This window comes from Misgurnus anguillicaudatus, chromosome 23 (genome assembly GCF_027580225.2).
Source record: "Misgurnus anguillicaudatus chromosome 23, ASM2758022v2, whole genome shotgun sequence".
In the NCBI taxonomy this organism is placed as follows: Eukaryota; Metazoa; Chordata; class Actinopteri; order Cypriniformes; family Cobitidae; genus Misgurnus; species Misgurnus anguillicaudatus.
The window spans coordinates 20831262-20850122 of record NC_073359.2 but is presented as its reverse complement, the minus strand read 5'-3'; the positions used below and the strand labels follow the sequence as shown (position 1 = coordinate 20850122).

The 18861-nt window shown below is 39.7% G+C and overlaps 1 protein-coding gene across 11 annotated transcripts in view; it reads right to left on the bottom strand.

Annotated features, from left to right (window-relative positions):
* nfia (nuclear factor I/A) overlaps window positions 1-18861 on the bottom strand; it is a 186726-nt gene that overhangs the window by 104202 nt on the left and 63663 nt on the right. The window lies entirely within an intron of this gene.

The window sequence follows — 18861 nt, the reverse complement described above, 5'->3', positions numbered from 1 at the left end:
ATCTCTCGGATGAGGGTCCGGGAAACCAGCCCTGCTGCCCCGCTTTCTACCCCCGGATGCGGGAGGCAGAGGGCACTGGAGCAGAATGCGTCCTAATTAAAGAACCCAGATGAGGAGTTCCAACTGCACCATCCTGTGGCTCCGAAAGCTCTTAAATATTTATCAGCTTACCGGGTGGATCAGCAACACCCATCCTCCTCTCCCCATCAGCCAGCATGCTGATCCGCAGGCAAATGATAACAAACTACATCGATCGGTTTTGCATTTTTTACCTCTCTGTCCCCATTAAATATGGTCTGGGTGTGATGGATGCGTCACCTGTCTTGTCAGACTGACTTACTGCACTCGGAACCCGCCTCACTTCCTGTCCACAGAGGTCCGGTCTCCGAGCTTAAGGTTACGGAACAGACCGGACGCCCACTAATCACAGCTGTGAAAAGAGCAACGCTGTGGAAGGCGGCTGGGTTTTAATATTGCCCAGCCAGCTGTTGCAGAGCAGGGGCATGGCTTTCACACATATACACACACACTTTGTGCCATCACAGCTCCACAACTGTTTCAGCAGGACATAAAGTTACACTAGAGATATTATGTTGAAAGCACAATGTCACCTCATGGCTAGCATAAACAACTATAGATGCAGATAGCAGAATAAAAGTTTTTGTTTACATTATATAAGGGTGTGAACTGTGTATAATAATTATTTATATATAAATATGCACACTTGCATGTATAATTGGAAGAAAAATATATATTTATATACCATTTATAATATAAATAAACGTATAATACACATGTAAACATTTCTTAAATATATACATGCATGTGTGTGTGCATTTATCTATACAAAGTTATTATACACAGTTCACGCACACATATATGATATAAAAACAAAAACTTTTATTCTGCTATAGATTAATTACGATTAATCGTTCTGCATTATGTTACACTTCATTGTATTTAAATTACTTGGCCTTGCAAAAGTACGTGTGATGTAAAGATTTTTCTTAAAGCTGCTATTTGTATGTTTGTCTCTGTATTGCCATCTCTGTTTAAAACATAAAATTGCAGATTACTTAACGTACTTTAGTTAAAGTGGGTTGAAGTCAAATAACGTCAAAATTAGATTATTTGTAAAATCATACCGAATACACTCCATAAAATGACTTTCTTACTAAGTGTTTTTGTCTTGATTTCAGTACAAATATCAACAAATTCTTAAATTGAAATGCATTTTCTTAATAAGCAAAATTACATTAGAAAATACGTTTTTATTAATATAGTTTTTAAACAAAAAAGTAAGTGAATTTGTGCTTAAAACAAACTTTTTTCTTAAACTTTATTTTTTTTTAAATTAAGAAAACTTTTCTTAACCCATTAGCAGATTTTTTGCTTGATTTAAGCACACCTTCACTGAATTTGTATATTTTTTGTCTAAAAAAATATATATTTTTGTCTTTATTTACACTCTCAGAAAAAAGGTACATAAAGGAAAAAGTCTTCACTGAGGTCGTACCTTTTCAAAAAAGTACACTTTTGTACCTAAAAGGTGCATACTGGGACCTCTAAGGACGGTACATTATGTAGATAAATGGTACATATTAGGACCTTTCTAATAGGTACCTTCCCAATGACAACTTATGTACCTTTTTTCTGAAAGTGTAGGTAATTTAGATCATCACAAAAACACATCTTGATTTAAGAATTTTTAGATATTTATTTACTAAAAAAAAGACAAAATACAAAGTAAAAAAGGTTTGTTTTTTTTGAAGTGTAGGACAATTTACAAATCATTGTTAAGTTAAGGAGATTTGTATGTACATTGTCAAAAAAAGGTCAAAATATGTATCCCAGTTGTCACTGGGACTGTACCCTTTTAAAAAGTACAGCCAAAAAGCTCATATTAGTACCTCAGAGTTTTGCGCTGCATGGAAGCGAGCGTCATTACAATGCAGTGTTTCCCATACATTAATTTATTTGTCAGTCCGCTACAACATCAAAATTGACCACCAAGAATAAATGTTTGCACATTGCGTTTATCTCTATCTCTGTCTCACATGATACTTTCTGTACAAACACCCATGGCGTCAGTTGACACCCTCCGCTAAGTTGCTAAAATGCCATGCAAAGGTTAACTTCGCAGAAGTGCCGCTACAAACTGCAAGGAAAATGATATGGTGTTTCTTATTCTCAGCCTGTGGATGTTTTTCACCGCTAAAAGGGAGTTTGGGAACATACAACAAAGGACAGATGACAACAGGTTTGCTCAAGACAGCGCAAGCTAGCCCGAAGGTAAAGCTAATCTTGCATTTAGCATTGATGCTGATAGTGACGATTCTCTCAGACCAATCAGTGTTCTACAGTGTTTTTGCATCACGTTTTAGTATCAGCTTAGCTCTTTTAAAATACACCAACCGAGATGGTACTAAAAAAATGTTGGGTATTAGGTACTGAACCCAGTGAAAAAGCCCCCAAAAGTTAGCTGACCCGACCCAAACCATGGGGTACTATGCAATGGAAAAGCACCATAACAGTACATATTAGGAGCTTTTTAAAGGGTACTGTCCCAGCGACGGCTTTGGTGGGGGGGGGGGGTGTTGGGTTGGGATGGTGGGTCACATCAGGGCACAAAGTTGACCCGCACCACATCTGAGCTCCCATGAGCTACTGTGACCATCGTCTACTGTTACCAGGCGTCAGTTCTGTTGATCCCGCTTTAATGTTTCCACCCCCACCACATGCAGGCGTTCTTAAAGTGCTTAGGACTTACAGCACAGTGAGCGATGGGTGTCTGACTATGTGTTTCAAAAGTGCATCATCTTGACTCCAAATGGCCTGGACACATGTTTGGCTCACTCCTTGTTTCCCACTAGTGGGTGAAAGTAGGTTTTGTGTTTGAACACAGTTATCACAGTCAATAAACATTTACTGTGTTGGAGTACAAGTACAACATCTGTAAGTCAATTTTAACGTAAAAAAATTGGATGAGCACAGATCTCCTCCCTGTTTTGATGTATTTTCTACAGCCATGAAGCATAGAGAGCATTTGATTGGTCGAAAGTCTGAAAGTCTGTGTAGTGCAAGATGAGTCATCAATATGCCTAGGACTACACCAGCATGCACGTAACCATGCTTGGATTAAAAGCGACTCTAGTTCTGAATAAACTGTGTTTATAAAGTTACTACTATAATTGTGTGAATGTGGGATTTAAAGTGCACCGGATGCACATGCAAATAGCAACATGTGGCAGACTCCCGTTGAAAAGTCAGCTCCCAGAAGCCTGGAAGTTGGGCATGCATCCAGTGGCATGCATCTGCTCTACTCGGGTCTCAGAGAAAGAGATTTCTACAACAAAGGATCGAATGAGAGACAACACGAGAGATGGAGAAAGGAAGATGGGAAAATGCTTTCCTGGTGGGGCAGGCTAGACTGGTCTGGCTCTCATCAGGGACTTATTCCCTCTTAGGGTGAAAGAGTGCAGGCAGACAAAAGGGAGGGGCGTGAGACTGGGGGAAGAAGGTGGGGTGGTTGGGGGGGGCATTTATCACATTTGCCTCTAAAGTTTCACAGCCCTGCAGGACTCTCCATCATAGCGTCTGAGCGTCCACCAATAGCAAGCACTTTACACGGCACTAGCGTAATCAGGTCCAATGAGCATGCAGTGGCCAGCCCGAACCGATACCAATGATGCAAAAGCAACACACGACAAATGGCTGTTTTTATTTACATACAATTCTACGAAAAAACTTCGTAGAAGGTCGCTTACAGTGGGTGTCTATAAAAGATAAGGTTGCAAGATCAAGCTAGCAACGTTATAGCCAATCACTGATAAATATACCCGCTAATAAATAGCTGCGAGGCTTATTACGTGTTTAGGACGGGCTCAGCTGCATAGAGATACAGTTTAATGACCTGGCGATGCCAGAAGGCTCAGGACAGAAAGGCAGAGATAACACTATGATGCAGATGGGTTAACTTGGCACGGTGCGCTGCGAGAACAAAAGTAGCTTGAGCCCCAAGGCACCGAAAAATGTAACACATGACGGGTATTTCTTGCACCTCACGAAAAGCGCAGGAACGGCCTGGCAGCCAAGAAACGAAAACCATGGCTACGCTGAAATAAAAACAAACTTGGAAATCTCTTGCGTATTAAACTACAAATTTTCACTTCTAACTTTGTCGTGTTGAATTGCTCGGTTTGTATTAGAGAGCTGCCGGAACGAACGAAAGGAGATTATATGTCAACAAATAAGCAATATTTACAGTATGCCAGGACGAAAAAGTTACAATCAAGACCTCATTGCTAGCAGATGTCTAAATAAACCATTTTAATCTTTTTCTCTAGGCTGTAATGCTTGTCGGATTAAACTCTGGGAATCAAGCTGCGTATTTATTTGTCGCAATCGTATTAATTCCGATCAATTTCGACAAATCAAAAGCTAATCCAAACGAAAGCCCGGTCTTCGGATGATCAGAGGCACGTTTTATCGATTTAATCCTGATGCAGAAAATGTAGCAATGTAATATTTAGGTATTGGTGGACTAGCGAGAACTCAAGCCATGGGAACGGCTACAGCTGAACTATTATTGGTGTGACTGCATTCATCATGGCCTGTGTTGTTGTGACAAGGCTACGGTCATGTGTACATCTCACCTGCAGGTAATGCGACAGCATGCTGGAAACCTGATGCCAGCTGATCAATCGCAGGCGTTTGCGCACGTGCATTAACAAACAAAACAGTATCTTGGGAAAGCGAGACCAGGGGAAACCCCACTCGCCCTCGCTATTCAAAAACGGTAAGCCTGACACAATACAACGTCAACAAACAAAAACAAAAGGCTGCGGCCTTGATCACCCCCCGCATAAGACGCAGCATCAATAATACATCGCAGACTGTAGAAGGGGGTGGAGAAAAGTCAAGGCGATGCCAACAGACCAAGGTACCGCACGGTTATCAGGCTTTCCCAAGCAAACCCCTACTTAAATTCCCCTCTAATTCCCCTGCACACGGCCCGCTTTCCAGATGGGCCCTGAGCCTCACGGCCTGCCAGCAACAGCTTGCGCCGTGTTTGTTGAAAACAAAGATGACGGATTAAATATCATGTGCTGCACAGGGGGACCGAAGGGAAAAGGAGATAATTCTGTGTTTCCCGAGCAAATAAGGTGAGAGCTGAGAGAATACAGACCCCTGTGCAAATATCAGGGGGGCAAAGGAGACATCTTTTCAAACAACGACCTCTACGCCAGAGAGATGTGGACTCCGGTGGACTCGCTCTTTCTCTCCTGGCACTGTTTCTTGCATATCTGTCCTCTGTGATCCCCACTGCACTCGGTTTAATTACGGAGTTTAATCTAATGATATCGCGCCGACTCGAATCATGTCCTCATGTTTCACTTTATGGGTTTTCCTATACAAATGCTTTTGTTTTTATGCATCTATGAATTGGTACAGCTAATGAGCTCAACTACGTTATCTAAAGAGCAGAGCAGATGCTATGGATGGATACACTGTGAGCAGGATAAAAGAGATAAAGCGGTTTTACCCAAAGGCTCTGACTGTTTCGTTGAGAATGGCTACAGTACGGCATTAGAGAAACTATTAAAGTTACTGATTATTGGACACAAAAACCCCAAAATACAATGAAATAAACATTTACGGTTCGGATCCACTATAGCTTGAACTAAGCTACGATAAGTGGCAATGATAAAGAATAATGAAGATTAAAAATAAATGTAAACTACATTAAGTAATATTACATTTATAGACATAAAGTGTATAGATACTTCTAAGAACACCTATTATCCAATTCACGATTTTACATTTCCTTTGTTGTACAAATCCCAAAATATACAATGACGCGAGTTATGGTCTTCAACTTAAATCTCTTTTCTTGGACTACAACGAACACAAGGATTGTAGTTGACCGTTTACTTCCACGGCCTGTAAACGTGGACACGACAGACATTATCATAAAGACATACCTTTTTTCTAAGGCTTTTGCCGTGTAAGTGGTATGTTTCTCGAGTTATTGTGTATGGTATTTTATGAACTTTAATTTTATTGTTTTTTCTGGTGTGCTTTTATGATTATATTTGTATGACTTATATAATGATTTTTACCATGTAAAGCACTTTGGTCCATTGTTAAAAGTGCTTTACAAATACATTTTGTTTGATTTAATAGATTTTTCGATGCATCTGAATGTCACCCTGTAGGTAGTCTATGTCTGTTTCTCAATATGCGTTCTTCTGCGATCTTGCGTCCTCGTGTTCTCGTTCTACGTCATCATTAACCATCGAAGTTTGATTCCAGTTAGGGCTGGGCGATTATTCGAAATCGAACCGCAATCGCGATATGAAACGTTGCGATTAGCAAATCGCGAAAGGACGCGATATGATGTGATTTGAGAAATATGCGGAGAGGCTTTGACAGTCTAACCAATTGAGCGAGCGCATTGCATCTGCTACAAAATTTTATCGCAAATCGAATCGCAATCGCAATTCCTGGCAGAAAATGCGCAATTAGATATTTTCCCTAAACCGCACAGCCCTAATTCCAGTTCCCAAGAACCCAACTACAGAGGACGCACGAAAATACCCGGATGTGTTCTTGATATTGAGGATGCATCGAGTGCAGACCTGCGTGCTGAAATCGCCTTACGCCCCAGAAGTCATTGCGGCATAATAATGGCGGAGGTCAGGTGACCAAGAGGAAGATCGCACACATCTCAATTCTCACAAAGGCGTTCTGTGTTCTTGCGACCTTCTGAGTTCGTTCTTCCAAGGTCTCCACGAGAACCCAAGTACGTTCTTTGCGTTCTTGGAATTGAGAAACAGCCAATGTTTTCATATTTAAATAATTTACGAGTGACTATTTAAACCATGATTCAAACGCGAGTTTTGAGCAGTGTAGAGTAGCGCTTGCTGTTTGTCGTTTCTACGATCACAAATGCAAACATAGTTTTATTTTTTAGTAATCCTTACCTAACCAATCTGTTACGTCCTACTCAAGCCGCTCTGGCAAAGTTGATCGATCAGCTTAGTCAAATGCATTTTCTGAATCAGATTCGTGCTCATATTGATAAGGTGGTAAAGACGATATTAACTCCTGTCAGTATTGCATTGGGAGATAGTCTTCCAAATATGGTAAGGAGCGTCACATTTCTGGCTGATGACAGAGGTATTCAGGCCACTCTAAATATAGCTATTTATGACCCATAATGGGTAAATATTGGACAGAACACACTACTGGGTTAAAATTAACTCAATGCTAGGTTTTTTAACCCAACTGTCAGGTTATTATAATCCATGGTTGCAGAAAAACAACCCAACATTTGGGTTATTTTTAACCCAGCATGGGGTCATTTTTAACCCAGCATGTGTTCTGTCCAATATTTACCCATTTAGGGTCCAAAATAACCCAGCCATTTTTAAAGTGCACAATGCACTGGATAGCTGGCCAATCGGAGCACACCGCGCCTTTAGAACAATGAGCATTTCAAAGAGGAGCAACAATAATTTACGGTATGCTGAAAAAATATTTAATTGTGCCAAATACACAAAATAACGCCCTTTTAGCACTGTACTACGGGCTCTACTTTTAAAAAAATTCTACTTTTGCTGCTTAATTTCCAGGGGTCTCATTTATAAACCGTGCGTACGCACAAAATGGGGCTGGAAACGTGCGTACGCCAGTGATTTATATATTAAAAAAAATTTAAAAACTTAATGGGATATTGGGCTTGCAGGGTGGGATCTGAGGATGATTCATGTACGCACACTTGCAGGTGATCTGTGATTTATAAAGGGAACATTGCTTTGTTTAATAAGTCTAAATATTTTTTGGCTTTTGTGCGTACGTAGACTTTTAGTAGAACCCTACGCACAGTTTTATAAATGAGGCCCCAGCATTTTTTGTGACCCAGCATGTGAAAACCCAGCAACATAAAATCATCCAACAAAACCTTGATATCTTTAATATTGACTGAGTAAGATCATGTCAAAGATTGAAAACTGGATTTCATAGACAGGGTCCCATTTGTTAAATCAAAGGTACAGATGGAAGCTTTGATGACGTTTCACCTTCAAAGCAGCTTAAACAATCGTCCCCTTGTATGCTTTATGTGACACGCCGGGGTGTAGCGGTCAACCTGGTGCCACATCCATGACACCAGCAGTGCAGAAATAGAGACAAGTCTCAAGCCGGACCCCTGGGGGAAAGAGCGTTCGCTTCAGACGGTCCCGGATATTTACAGTCCAGTCCTCTCTCGCCGGGACGAACGGCCCGAATCATATAGCTATAAACAGATCAATGAGTCACGCTGTTCTGATAACTGAATACATGAATTCACATTACACAATAGCTCAGTCATCCCATTGACCGCTTTGAACGAACCCACGTCTCCCATTATTCCAAAAGAACGCCTGGAACCGAGGCGTTGGCACAGCGGAAGCCATCAAGCTAATTTATCTTTCCTCATCTAGAAAGGATGAGAATCTAACAAAATGTAAATTAAAAGACGTGTAATGCGGTCAAAAGAGCCTGTGAATGCGCTTTATTTGCGTGTGAAGTTCTGACTGAATGAAGTGCCGTTGTGAAACACATCACAACACCGAGCCCCGGCTCTGCCGCTTGTGTTCGGGTTTGATTAGGGCTACAGAAGGAAAGGCTTTCACTGGTTTACCGTAAGCTTTGAGACAAAGAAGACTAAGACTGTTTTTAATTGGTCCTAAAGCATCTTTCACATTCAACGGGACTGCTTAGCTCAGCGTCGGCTCCGCAGAAAACAGGCCCATAACTTTCGGTGTCATGAAAGCATGCGAAAGGAGTCAAAGCTATCTCTCCGCAGAGAAAAACAAACAAGGAGCCGGATGAATTATGGGTGTCCAGTGGAGAACAGGTTGCGTCTGGCCATACGGACACTCAATCTTCATCCCCTCCTTCTTCTCAACCCTGTGGACTTCTGCGGCCTGGGCAGGCGAGGTTAGTCATAAACCCCGAGGCCTATCATTTCATCCTCACACAGAAAATAGAAATAACATACTTCTTTTTTTCGCTCGTTCTTTCCTTTTCCAAATTGCCCTGTGCTGAATCATTGTGGAAATGTCAGGAGAGGCGGGGGTGGAGAACAAGCACTTGTCTTCATGTGTTTCGCGGTCGAAAAAAAAATCTACAGGGCAGTCCGGAGCGCTCCCCTTTCGTTTCCCTTTCAACCTTAAAGGAAAGCCTGAAGAACTAATACCTCTGCTTTGTTTTTGGGGTATAAATATTCCATGTCTGGTATTCGATAACCACAGTGGCAGGGTAAAAACCAAAAAAGTACCAAAAAATTATGTAACAGAAGTCGTACACTGTTGTGATTTTGACTTCGGCTTTCTGATTGATGATACATACGTGAACGTTTGAACATAACCTTAAGCACTCGGTGGCCTACGCGTCAAGGAATAAGAGTTAACTGAGGTTTTTCACTGCGCCTGTTTTTTTTCTTTTTTTTTTAAGAAAAGTTGTGGTATACAGAGAAAGGTTTATCGGAGCGTGAATTGTGGAAAAGTCTTAGGAGCCAAAGGGTTCGCAGCAGCACTGTGGTCCTGTCGCATCATTGCAAGATATGACCGCATGCCAGCAATGAAGGGCTTCGCATCTGGTTTGAATACAATTTTCATACACAATCCATATTTTTTTCATTTGCTACTGCACAGACAAAATAGGTCGGCCTATTTATCATTAAGTTTTTTAATAATAATATGTGGAATGATGATTAATATATTGTTATGTAAAAATAGGAACATTTAATTAAGAGAAAATATTTAAATCATTACCTAGTTCCCAGCAATACTTTTTCCAAGAAGTGAAGTCATAAAATAAAGTAAAATTTTGGAAATAAGAAACAAACATAATGAAAAACACCAGGCAGTTTTGGACGGCCTGTTTTAATTGCGAAAGAGAAAGGATTAGTTCTCTTCAGTCGGGCCGCATTGTTTCGAAGGAGAGACGGGTGCAACAAGTTATGCAAATGAGATGTTAATTAGGCAATTGGTGAATTCGAATACACCAGTACAAACCAGCCCATTGGAATGGGAGTGTGGGAATGGGAAGGTTGGGGGAGCCAGCTGCACCCCTCCCTCTTCAATCATCCTTTCCACACACATACAACTTCACTTGTGCCCTGTGCCTCCCTGTAGGGCGCTGACATACTGTCTTTTGCCCGAGCGCTGGCCTGGCGCGTAACGTCACCTCTGCCCGACCGGAGCTGACGGGAGAAATAGGTGCGCTTTCTCCCCGACGCTAAATCTTCGCCAAAGCTTTAGTGCGCAACCCTTGCTGGGCAGGCCCTTAGAAACGGGCACTCATGAGGTTATAATGGAACATAAATGAATGAATGGCGATTCACATGCTAATTGGAGACGGGAAGTAAAGTTTTGTTGTTTTTTTCTCATTTTTCGATGTTTCTTGCCTGCACAGCCGGCGTTTTGTTAGTTGGGGCTTTTCGAGTTTAACTCTTTCACAAGGAACAGAGTTGTGGGCCATTAAAGCTTAAAAGAAACGGGAAGACGGTTCGTTGCGATTGTTAATTAAAGGTGCAGTGTGTAATTTTTAGAAGGATCTATTGACAGAAATGCAATATAATAAACAAAACTACATTATCATGGGTGTATAAAGACCTTTTAATAATGAATCGTTATGTTTTTATTACCTTAGAATGAGATGTTTTTATCTACATGCATGAGGGTCCCCTTACGTGGAAGTCCCCATTTTGTGCCACCATGTTTTTTACAGAAGCCCTTAACGGACAAAATGACAAGTTTTTCCGGTGGCGGCTACTGTAGCTTCTCTATGCGTTTTGAAAGCGAGGGGTGAGCAGTGGGCTGAGCCGTTGGTTGCAATTTGTAACCTCACCACTAGATGCCGCTAAAATTTACACACTGCACCTTTAAAATGTTACTTATCGTTAAATGCAAAAATTTAAAATGTTAGTTTTAGTGAACGATTAATCGCGATTAATCTATAGCAGAATAAAAGTTTTTGTTTAGGTCATATATGTGTGTGTGAACTGTGTATAATAATTCTGCATATATGAATATGCACACATGCATGTATAATTTTAAGAAAATAAATAAATCAATAAATCAATAAATAAATAAATAAATAAATAAATATATATATATATATATATATATATATATATATATATATATATATATATATATATAAAGTATTTATATTTATATATATTGTAAATTATACATAAATATACAAATGTATATACACATGTAAACATTTCATAAATATATACATGCATGTGTGTGCGTTTATCTATACAAAGTTATTATACACAGTTCACACACATATATGATGTAAACAAAAACACTTTATTCTGCTATAGATTAATCGTGATTAATCGTTATGCATCCCTAATAAAACCTAAGGTTTATCACAGATAAACAAAAATGAAAATACGAATAAATCGAAAACATTCAATTAAAATTAATTCGCAAACGTTTGATTTGCAGTAATGTAACTGTAAGAAAAAAAGTGACTTTTTTTTTACAGTAAAGTGACTCAAGAAATAAGAAAACTTAAATGTTTACTATGGCTATCAAACATCCACTAATTCTTATTGCATCTTGCGCACAAACAACAGCAGAAACAACAAATCTGAGAACTGTTTCTATCTCATTTTCTGTCCTTGATGCGGTCAATTTAGCTTTGGACCTAAAGCGAACACGCCTGTTGACATGAGCGTGCGTAAGAGAGTATGACGTATCGACAGCCCAGCCTCCACGGCTTGGCGTAGCATCCAGCACAGCATCCAGCTAAGTCAGTCTGGGCCTGCATCCAAACTCTGACCAACTAAATTACAGACTTCGTTTCGACACTCGCTCCCTTACTAGTGACCAGCATTTCTTCATTTCGAGACCTTTAGATGACCTCCTTTGGCTAATCCGGTCTAGAAAACTTTAAGCTGCTGCGATATTCCTTAACCAAAACTCAGTTCCTGCATCACATACAACCAATGCATTTCTGACCTCACGACTCTCTAGAGGACACAGGCTTGTCCCGTGTCCGTTTAAGAATTCAAGCATTTGAAACATATTAGCTTATCTGCCCTCTTTTCTTTTTCCACCCTTGAAAGCATGTGGTGACCCAGGGATGTGTAAAAAAGGGTCCAAATGAATTGCCTGGGCACTTGAGATCCCCTCCCTATTACATCGTGCTGCCGTACCTGTGTTGAGTCAGCACTGCGCTCACTCTATCCATCTAATGGACAGCGTTGGAATTTAATTAGCAGGAAGCCGCAGAGTGGAGGTCTGAAGATTCTCGGGACACAGGAGCAGCGTTTGTCCCTCCGCGTGTGGGGTTTGGCCATAAGAGAAAAGATGTGACACTAGGACTCTATGGCTTGAATGGTTAAAGGTTTGGGTTCAGGAAGTAATACGTTATCATTACATTTACATTTTTACGCATTTGGCGGATGCTTTAATCCAAAGTGAACTACAGTGTATGCAATCTATACGTTTTTTTTTTTATCAGTATGCATGTTACCTTGCTATTGAAGCTATTAGGTTGTGCCAACAAGGTGGTACTAAAAAATTGTTACGCAAAAATGGAAACAAAGTTGATTCATTCTAGAAGATTGACATCCATTGAAACAAAGACCTGCTAAAAAGTTATATTGTAAAAAATAAAAAGGCCCATTTTTGCCTGCATGGTCACACTATGAGCAATTGGGCTGGTTACAATAAAAAAATGCAGAGTCTGACTGTGGCCTTATCTTTTTATGTTTGACTTTGAACCGTACATTGGCTCCTCCCATTAGTAGGGCAGATAATGGCTCACAGCAAATGTGAATTGCAGTCATGAGTGGGTGGATCATGTCTGGTTTATCCCAAAGGAAAAACTCCATACCTGTAACATTTCAGTGGAAAAAGTCAATATTCCATATAATCTGATAGCCTTTGCCACAGATAACACAATCTTTGTGCTTCAATCCATAAACGAATTAAACAAAATTACAGCAAGGTAAATATCAAAGAATTGGGTATGTGGTGAAAGATGCCCGAACAGAAAAATATATTACAAAAGTCGAGTTTAACCCTTAAATTCATGAATGTTTTACCAATCATTATTGCGAAGTTGAGTCTTTAGTGACCAGTAATGTACATCTAAAACCAATCTCTAAATGTCCTTATTAGTATTAAACTGTCCTAATGCTTCGTTAACAATTACAAAATGAGAAAATTGACATTTTATTGATCAACAAACAGATTTCAAAGACTACAAGTTAAAATTATGCATTAAAGGGACACTTCACCCATTTGCATTAAGCTGAACCCCAGTCATGTTTTTGAACGGTCGTGCATAATTTCCTCATTTGCCGCTGAGACAGGAGAAATACAGATTTCAGTGTTGCACTTCCTTCTTTCAATGATGTAAAAATCATCATTTTGCATCATTAAAAGCAGGAAGTCCAATCTTTGTTGAGGGGGTGAGACTACAAACACCCCTTTTCTCAGTCAAACAGGCACCAAATTCGCACATGTATGTTACATTTCAACTACAAATATGACGCAGTTTCAATAAAGATTAATGTTTCTAAGGGTGAAATGCTCCTTTAATGACATCCTGGGTCTCTAAGGACTATGCATTTAGAGAGGACATTTCATGAAAATCTGACTTTTTTCATGTTTAACTGCTAAAATTGGGTCCCCAGTGCATTTATCAACCTATACAATGTGAAAAAGATCAACCCAGTAACTTAGTTTTGGTAAACCATTTGCAAGCATGTGAAAAATAGGTCATTGTGATGTCAGAAGGGGATAATACCGCCTCTTAATCTGCACTATCCAACCACAACACTGCCATTTAGTGCAGAGATCAGCTCATTTGCATTTTAAAGGACACACACAAAAACAGCACATTTTTGCTCACACCCACAAAGTAGCAATTTTAACATGTTATGATAAATTATCTATATGAGATTTTGAGCTAAAACTTCACATACGTACTCTGGGGACACCAAACTATTTATTTGACGTCAGTTTAAGGGTTAAACGCCTACACACATGCCACTGCAAATTGTATATTAATATGACTAGCTACTACATTTATCTAACTAATAATTTATAGAAATATCTTCACGATAAAAAATGTAATCATTCTAGTCTGAATTTTTTATTGCCACATCATTTAAGCAGAGAATACCACGTACCCACAGTCAAAATCCCTGCAATCCATTGACTATGAGATTTATTGATTTAATTTATGCGCACCTGTTATTGCATATCAATTTAATTACGTGTTAATGCAATATGCTACTGCAGACTGTTTAAATGGTGGTTAACTGTGGTAAATCACCACAACCACCGGTCTCTGGTGGCCACAGACGACCGCGGCCAACAGGTGGCGCTGTAACCTGCGCGCCTTCTAATTATCATTAGACTACAGTATACGGTGCGTACTTCTCCATTAATAACGCTTCGAACCTCGACATAAGAATCTCTAAACAACCGTCTATATTTCACAACAGAGTTCCACATTCTAGAACGCCAGTTGTTTCCCAACTGTGAAGTAACACAAACCCCATGTGAGTGTGAGGTTTCCCAGCCCTGGCTCATTAGTCTTAAGACTACAGATCATCGCTGGGAACGTATAACAAAAGCGGTGGGGGGGAGAGGAACACAACTTGCGGTTTGGGGGGGGCTCATTCAAACATGCGTGCGATGAGAGGGTCTCCTCCATTCTTTTTGAAATCTAACCAATTAGCTTGGTCACACAGCTCGCCGTTCCCAGATGGTTCACAGCTAATCAAGTGGCGCTATTGTTTTGTCTGTGAAAACAGTTGTGGGACTGAAGTGTGGGTAAAACTCAGCCGGAGATGTTGCTTGTGAAGAGCGCGCCGCTCTGTAAATTTAACGGGGACGGAGGAGTGGACCCAACAGGTCGACAATACGTCGTAAACAATAACTATTTTTATGCAATTCCCAAAAAAGTCGTTAATGGATCGATAAACTCTTTCTTAATGAGTGATGCTAACTAGCATGCTAAGTCTACAATTTTGTATCTATAGTAATGAAAACAACTTATATCAACACACACAGACTGCTTATAAAACAAATCCATCTCATGTTGCATTCCATGGCCTTGGCGTTGAAAGATTGCAGGCCTAATCAATGGGGTTCAAATTTTCGACATTCCTTCCTTACGCCACTTGAATTCCCTCCAAACGCCATCGCTCTGCCATTCACGTCTCCCGTAAAAGGGCCGTGTTTACATTCTATCCAAATCCAGAGCAGGAGCGAACAGGCTAATTGGGAGCGTGTTCAGCCGAAGCTGAAGGGGTGCCACGCTCGCCGCAGAAATGAGGAACAGGTCCGTGCCAGGACTCGGGGTCTGGCTTAGGAGTGCGCCATAGCCCTATTATCCTTATTTGCTTATTTATTTATATTTCCGCGACGCCGACAGATGGAGCGACTCGGGGCAGTTCTGGGGATAAATAGTTCAATAATTTAAAGTCAATTCCATACTTAGTCCAACCCCCTCCCTTCTGCTTTCAATAATTAAAAACAACATCTGATGTGAAATAAAACATAATGCGAAACGTAACCTCGTTTGGAGAGCACTGTATTTGTTGTTGACATATGGTTAGCCTGTAGCGTTTCGAAAATACTGGAAAGATGGTACGTACACAGTCGGATTTTGAAAAAGTTGGTCGTCTAAAACATCAACTTCAACAAATTATTTTCCCGAACTCTCGCGTTTGATGCGCATTTGAGTCTGAAATGCAAAATCCTGTTCACTGTGATTGGACAAAGGCTCACGTCAAAACTAATTCACAGTACTGGAGAAATGTCACCCTAAGCCAGTGGTTCCCAAACTTTTTCATCGTGCGGCCCCCCTTGTGTAAGGTACATTCCTTCGTGGCCCCCCAAAGAAAATTTGTGACAAAAAACTGTTCTAAAACTCAAAATTTTAATTAAAAAAAAAATTAATTATACAAAAAAGTTGTGCTTTTGGTTAGTAGCCTTATTTTTTTTTGATTTAATTACACAGAATTCATGATAAATTAATGTATTTCATAAAATGTCATAAAACTGGGGCCCCTCTGGCACCATCTCACGGCCCCCCTGGGGGCCCCGGCCCCTAGTTTGAAAACCACTGCCCTAAGCAACCTGAAACTAAAAACCCAATATGTAAGAAAACAACCTGCTAATATTGAAAATACGGCTGAAAATTAGTCACTGTATTAATTTAACAGACACATCTATCCAAAGTGACTTACAAATAAGGGAAAATTTAATATTTTAGCTATGGTTACAAGTAGGAAAGTGTTAAAATACACAAATCAAGCCCTCAAATCGCATGCAAATATAATAATATCCCTAATCCAAATCTAAAGCAATGAAATCCTGTGAAAAAGAGGGATTCTGACTAGAAACTAACACGTGTCACTCACAGACAGTGTAAAGAAATAAATCTGTGCATTGCTCAGCAGCAGATGGTCATAACGGGTTTGGGGCAGACGAGCAATTGAGGTAACGCATTCTCTTTAACACAACCACGCACACACGCAAACAACAACAACAACAACAACATGAGAGAATGGTGTTCAGTAACATCCCCCCAGTCTTTCTTCTATATTTTACCAGCCATACGGTACTTTATTTTCCACTTCTTTTACCATCTGTAGCAACTATCCCCTATAGACACTCACAGCTGTCCCGTTTCATGTCTGTGCTCTCCTTTATAATCGGACCGAACGGCTATGGCACACAATGGCGGCCCGTGTCTCAATCATCGGATCGGCATTCTTCTCCTGGCATTGGGATTGGCGCTTTCATGATACCCGGGACATATTGATAGTAGTTCGACTTCCATATATTATTAATTGATTAAACATAGAAGATATTATTAAAATAAATTATTGAAAGCTTTCTAGCGCCATCTCTGTTTGAAACATAAACTGGAGATTACTTTACTAATATTTACGTAAACTGAAGTCAAACAAATAATTTCCCGAATTGACATTTTTCATAAAATCGTACCTGATATGTGACCCTGGATCAGAAAACCAATCATAAGTCACAATGGTATATTTGTAGCTAATATGGCCAAAAATACATAGTATGGGTCAAAATTATACATTTTTATGCCATAAATCCTTAAGATGTTAAAAAGATTTACGTTTTTACATTTCCTTTGGTGTGTAAGTGCGTATTAGCATGTTAACGATATGCAAAAGGTACAAACCCCAAAGTAAACGATGAAGCGAGTTATCGTCTCCAACGTAAATCTCTTTTCTTGGACTACAACAAACACACGGATTGTACGCACATTATCACAATTCCTCCTGCTTCTGACTGTAAGCCTGTAAATTAACTCCTGTTAGCATTGGATTGTGGGCGAATCTTTCAAACATGGTAAGGAGCGTCACATTTCCGGCTGATGATCACAACGTACAGATTAGCTGGCCAATCAGAGACACAGTGTTTTTCAAATCCATGCGCTTCACGTAGAGAGTGAAATCTGGAGATACAAAAATGTACGTTATGTGGAAAAAATTTTTTTTTTGAACCATAAACCACGCAAACACATACCAAATACACAAAATTTCATTGTTTTTTAGCAATTAAATAGGTGCCCTTTAAGTAAAGATCATGTTTCTTGAAGATATTTAGTAAATATATCAAAAATGTATACATCATTAGTAAAATGTATTGATTAGGACTTCATTTGTACTTCTTTAAAGGGACACTCCACTTTTTAAAAACAAAAAATTGCTCATTGAATCCGAGTAGACCATTAGCATCAAGCTAAAAAGTAGAAAAATATAGAAACTCTTTGGTTATTTTTAGCGCAATGCTAATGGTCTAATCAGATTCAATGGATTATGCTAGGCTATGCTAAAAGTGCTGGCGCCAGACCCAGAGATCATCTGAATTGATTCCAAAACTGTAAAAATCAAATGTTTAACTCTAGGGGAGCTGCAAAATGAGCATCTTTTCAAAAAAAGTGAAGTGTCGCTTTAAAGGCGATTTTCTCAATATTTCGATTTTTTGCTCCCTCAGATTACAGATTTTCAAATAGTTGTATCTCGGCCATAGAGTTGTCCTATCCTAACAAATCATCAATGGCAAGCTTATATATTCAGCGTTCAAATGACGTATAAATCTCAATTTACCCTTATGTTTTTGTGGGTCCAGTCTCACATATCTGAGCTTATAAATCATTTAGGTTTACCATTGTGAATTGGAGTAAAGCAATGGCCCAGCTTTGAAAACCTCTTGCATTGTACTTGCTCTTTACCAGTATTTTGTTGAAACCTTTGAGTTCGCAAACTCAAAAAAAAAAAAAAAAGTGTGCTGCTGAATGCATTAATGTGCGAGCATCATTCAGTCATTGCATCACCGCTGCAAACATTCTGCAGATCGATAGGCAGTGATATACAGATCAAGCTTTATAACGCAGGGTGACTACTCAGATCAATCTCCAATCACATGACAAGAAGGAACAGATTCAGTTCAAGTAGAGATTTAGTCATGAAAATTGCTCAGTCTGTCCGTTTAAGTACAGCTAAAGAGGCTTTTGGTTGCTAGGGTTTGGTTTACGACTTTCATTCGCTGCAGAACGTACAGATAGAGCACAACGCATTCCTGCACTTCACTTTGGTTTCTTTTCTGCGTTGGTACACACGATAGAGCGGTTTAACATGAGCTTCTTTGTATTGCAATCAGCGATGGCCACTGGTAAATTACCATTAACAGCTTATTAAACACGGATTCCCATTTACAGCATAATCATAAACCGTGCAAACACCCCAGTTGACAAATTGAATTTCAGCAAGAAAAGAGTAAAAGAAAC